At 35.5% G+C, this 5862-nt stretch overlaps 1 protein-coding gene across 1 annotated transcript in view; it reads left to right on the plus strand.

The window, feature by feature from the left end:
- LOC106869501 (transmembrane protein 135) overlaps nt 1-5862 on the plus strand; it is a 674585-nt gene that overhangs the window by 568124 nt on the left and 100599 nt on the right. The window lies entirely within an intron of this gene.

Genomic DNA, 5862 nt, shown 5'->3' on the forward strand with positions numbered 1-5862 from the left:
GAGTAGGGTGGGATGTATAGGGATGGTGGGGTTGAAATGTGTAGGGGTGGGGTAACGAGGGAGGGGATGAAGGGAGAAGGTGGGTAGGAGTGAAGAGAAGTAGGTGTCAGAGCAAGAGAGGAGAGGTAAGTGGGAGGAAGTAGGTGTGAGAAGGAGAGAAGAGGAGGGCTAGATGAAGACGGGAGGAGAGTTGAACCCATGTGGTGCAAAGGAGTGAAGAGAGAAGATTAATTCATGTTCACAGCAACGACGGGAGTCCGAATGCCCCCTGTACAAGGACAATCCGAACACTGACAGGTGTTTTAAAGAATGACGGGTAGAGCGGAAATGGTGCGAGACTGGGGTATTGTTGCTGAGTCTGATGTCTCTGTGTGTGAGTGTGTGTGTAAGTACGTATATTTATATGTATATACGTATATATAAATCATCAATGATGACGATTTATATATGTGTGTATGTATATATACTCTTTTACTTGTTTCAGTCATCTGACTGTGGCCATGCTGGAGCACCACCTTTAGTCAAGCAAATCGACCCCAGGACTTATTCTTTGTAAGCTTAGTACTTATTCTATCGGTCTCTTTTACCAAACCGCTAAGTTATGGGGATGTAAACACACCAACGTCGGTTGTCAAGCGATGTTGGGTGGGACAAACAGACACACAAACATATACACACACACATACATATACATAAATATATATATATACGACGGTCTTCTTCCAGTTTCTGTCTACCAAATCCACTCACAAGGCTTTGGTCGGCCCGAAGCTATAGTAGAAGACACTTGCCCAAGGTGCCACGCAGTGGACTGAACCCGGGACCATGTGGTTGGTAAGCAAGCTACTTACCACGCAGCCTCTCCTGCACTTATATATATATATTTACACACACACACACATATATATATTTGGTGTGAGGATAAGCCAAAGAATTCGTTGAGAAGGTACCAATGGGGAAAGTCATAATAATAACCGAGAGCATAGCAGTAGTAGTGCCAATTGTCTGTGGTGATAGTCACAGTGTTTAATGCTTGTTGTTGGGTGTCATAAATTTGGTGGTGGTGGTGGTGGCGATAAAATATTCAAAACACCTATCTATTACATAGTGATTCTGCTGTTTCCAACAGTGAAATGCATGTTGTCTGTTCTACATGAGAAGGAAGCAGGAAGGACAAGTGAACAAATGCATGATTCGTATTGCAAGTTGTTTTAACTCCCTTCGTGATTACATTGCTTTCTTTTGTATCTTGTAAAAACAGCACCCAAAGAATACAGCTGGTAAGGATGGTAATGAAAATAATGGAGTTGGGAGAGTAAAATAATGACAGTGGCAAACCTTGTTAACCCTACTTCATATATACTAAAACCAGTGTATATATATACCTACATACATACATGTATGTGTGTATACATACATACATACATACATAAATACACACACACACACACATATATATATATATATATATATATATATATATATATATACACATACATACATACATACATATATATAAATGCTTGTTTTTACTATCATTTATAACAAAAAAAATTTTACAGTTTGACGATAGCTTAGCTGGTTGAAATTTTGAAGTTACTGTCAACAACATTGTTGTATAAGAATAATAAATATATACATATATATAACCCTTAAAGGGGTTTAGTCAAACAAATCAACCACTAGTACTTTTTTGTTTCAAGTCCAGCACATTTTGTCAGTCTTTTTGACAGACTGCCAAGTTATGTGGACATAAACAAACCAACACCAGTTGTCAAGTGGTGGGAACACAGGTAAATACCAAGACACATACACTTACATACATGCATGTGTTTGTGTATGTTTACAATGGGCTTTTTTAAGTTTCGGTCAACCAAATCCACTTACAAGGTTTTGGTTGACCTGAGACTGTAGCAGGAGTCACTTGCCCCAGAAGCAGTACTGTAGGATTGAACTAAAAACCATGTGGTTGCAAAGCAAGCTTCTTACTACACATTCTTCTTACACATATTTTATAAAAAAAAGTTTCACCTGACAGGTTTATCAGTTTTAGTAAGTATCTTCAGCAGAAACTGGGATTCTCAATCTTTTCCTCTCTTTTACTTGTTTCTGTCATTTGACTGCGGTCATGCTGGAGCACCACCTTTAGTCAAGCAAATTGACACCAGGATTTATTCTTTGCAAGCCTAGTACTTATTCTATCGCTCTCTTTTTGCCGAACCGCTAGGTTACGGGGACGTAAACACACCAGCATCGGTTGTCAAGCGATGGTGGGGGAACAATCACAAACACATATGTATATACATATACATATATACGACGGGCTTCTTTCAGTTTCTGTCTACCAAAACCACTCACAAGGCTTTGTTCGGCCAGAAGCTATAGTAGAGGACACTTGCCCAAGGTGACACGTAGTGGGATTGAACCCGGAACCATGTGGTTGGTAAGCAAGCTACTTACCACACAGCCACTCCTACGCCTATCAACCACTTTCTTAAAATAAATATCTGGCTTTACACCATATATTGATTTCAAGTTTTGGCACAAGACCAGCAATTTCGGGGTGAGGATAAGTCAATTACATCAACCTTGGTGGAATTTAAACCCGGCATGCTAACATTTCTGTCAGCTTGCTACCTTAACTTTACACCATATATTGAGTTCGTTCTTTGTTTATTAATGTTTCTTGCATTTAGATATGAAGAAGACATCAGTTTATATCTAAATTAAAAACATTATATATATACACATATTATGCACAGAGACAAGTGCATAGTGTTTACACATATTTATACACAAACAGATACTATTTAAAAATTAAGCAGTATCTTTATGCAGGTATGCTTACACATATAGACACACAGACACACACACAAATGCACATATATTTGTATATATATATATATATATATATTTAAATACACATACATATATATGAATACACACACATATTTATACATATGTGTGCGTATTCCACCTTTAAACTTATCTGCATCATGATCTGAAATGTAAGAATTTGTTTCTACCTTGATGACGTAGGCTTAATTTATCCAATGTTTATTTGCTTCCTTTACTGGCTGCAAATTCTGGTGAGCTACGTCTACCAACATTATGATGGATCTCTGAGCCTCCAGAAACAGCTGTTGGATTTGTAACACATTACCTCCTCCCCTTTAAATTTCTTTGTCATTTGTACCCTGTATAAGTTTGATCTATTAATATATAAATATCTATATATTTATACTTAAATATTCATCATCTGAAAATCTTCAGTCTTTGCTTTTTTTCTGTTAACGTGTATACACATATATTTTATATATCAAACCCAGGCTGTTATATTTAATTTGTTTATCCGCATAATTGCCTACACACACACACATATGTGTATATATATATATATATATATATATATATATATATACACACTCACACACACACATGTATGTATGTATGTATACATATACACACACATACATATCTATATATGTATACACACACATATGTATACACACCCACACATATATATGCATACATGCACATGTGTATATATGTTCATATGTGTCAAAGTAAAATAAATTCATGTGATATAAGATGTGAACTCTATGATGCATAGAGGTATTATTATTATTACAATTTAGATATGAGCAATTCATATTTTTATCACTTTTAATAATACTTTTTATATGCAATTTTCTACCCAATACATTCAATTATTTTTTTTTATAGCTTACGCATATGAACTTGTTTTCATTTGTTTTATAGCAATCTTCACCTAATCTCAATTTACATTGCTTTTGCTTTGTGCATATATATATATATATATATATATATATATATATATGGTTGGAAAGAAAGTCATGTTGTGTTTCATGCTGGGAAACACACAAATGCTTCTTTAGTCTTAATTGTTATATTTAATGAAGATAATATTTCCCTTTATTATTGATAACATAATCTCATGTATATGGCAAATTGTTGATCCCTCAGGCATAAAATGCTTCTGGTTTCAAAGCAAAGAAACACTCAATATCATTTTTAACCTTTTCACAGTGAATAAACTTTTTTGGTTTCTAAATAATGTTGCAATTATCTCAAAAGATAATAGTCAGCTAGAGCAAGGTCAGGAGAGTTGGGAAGATGAGAAAAAACCTCTGTTTAGTGTCATATTCTCTTCCTAAGTGATGTGGGAAATATATGGTCTTGCATTTCCTTTTACTATTGACCAATGATGGATATTTTCTCAGAAAATTTTTGTCCAATGCTTCCAATTGGTGACAATACTGTTTTGCTTTGGTTTAACACTTCATGGCAGATAATATTCTTCATATCTAACCAAACACAGGGAATAATATTTTTCTGGTGTAGTCCTGGTTTGGGAATAGTTTCTCCTTTTTCATAGAGTACTAACCATTGTTGTTTTCATCAGATATGATTACAAAGAACCCATTTTTCATCACTTGGAACTATTCTTCCCAAGAAAGATTTGGTAGACAGTCTGCTTTTCAATGACAAGCAGAGGGCATCTCTTCCAATAAGATAAGAAACAGCCAGAAATATGAGGGATCCACTGACCAACTTTAGACACTTTTCCTAACCTATGAAGGTGTTTTCTGATCAAAGTGTGACTTGAATCAAACTGTTTTTCTAATTCTTGTGCAGTTTGTTTTGTGTTTTCCTCAAATGCAGTTTTCAGAACCTCAGCAGTGACAGAACTTAGACATCAAACTTAAGGGAAATCTTCATTTCCATAAGCAGAACGAATACTTCTTACTGTCTCTATTGCTGGAAAGCCTCTTTTGAATTCTTATAGCGTGCAGTTCTGATGTGGGTCTGATCTAAATTCATTTTCAAATGATAAAAACAATATGAGTTTAACCACCATGGTATAAAGCAATCTACAAAGAAATAAAAAAAAAACACATTATAAAATTAATGCATATTTTACTGTTAGTATTGTAAAGGTGGCCTCAAAGCGATCATGTCGAAAATGTGACTGGATTTTCTGAAAACCTTTCAAAGCAGCTAGGCAGCACTGGCATCAACCACACTCAAATGGTGCTTTTTGCTTGCCACCGGTACAGGAGCCAGTCAGGTGGCACTGGCATCAACCACACTCAAACGCTGCTTTTTACATGCACAGGAATGTTGGTCAATCATGGTTAAAATATAAGGACAAGCTGAAGAGTAACCTCTCAACAGTCAATATAGCTCACAACACCTTTGAGCAGCCTTGGAGCAAGCAAAATGGAGATCGTCATGTCAAAATGGCACAAGAGATTTTGTTTCAATCAGCATTAACAGGCTAAGGGCTGCAAGGCAAAAGAGAAAAGGGGCTGCAAATATACCACCTGCACTGACCTGTAATCCTCATACTTGGGACATCTGCAGGCTTCTTTGCAAGACTCAAATGTCACATTTGACCTAAGCATTATGACTGACAAAGAAAGTGTAGGTTGTCAGATCCTCATACATCAAAACCATGTATGCATATATTTGTGGTTGTGTTTGTCCCCAACTACTACTTGACAACTGGTGTTGGTTTGTTTACATCACTGTAAGTAAATAGTTTGGCAAAATAACTACCAGGTTTAAAATAACAGCTACTAGAGTCAATTTGTTTGACTAGACCCTTCAGGTTGGTGCCCCAGCTTGGCCACAATTCAATGGCTGAAACCAGTAAAAGAAAAGATAGAAGATGCATTTTTCTTGAATATTTCCTTCAATATATTTCTATAAGTTTTTTTTATTTTTATCTTTCTGTCTTTTCCTCAATGAATGTGAATATTTGGTCTATTACTCTTCTTTTTCATTTTTTGCTTTTTTTGTTTTGTTTTTTGCCTATATATATATATATATATATAT

This window comes from Octopus bimaculoides, chromosome 1, assembly GCF_001194135.2.
Source record: "Octopus bimaculoides isolate UCB-OBI-ISO-001 chromosome 1, ASM119413v2, whole genome shotgun sequence".
Classification (NCBI taxonomy): domain Eukaryota; kingdom Metazoa; phylum Mollusca; class Cephalopoda; order Octopoda; family Octopodidae; genus Octopus; species Octopus bimaculoides.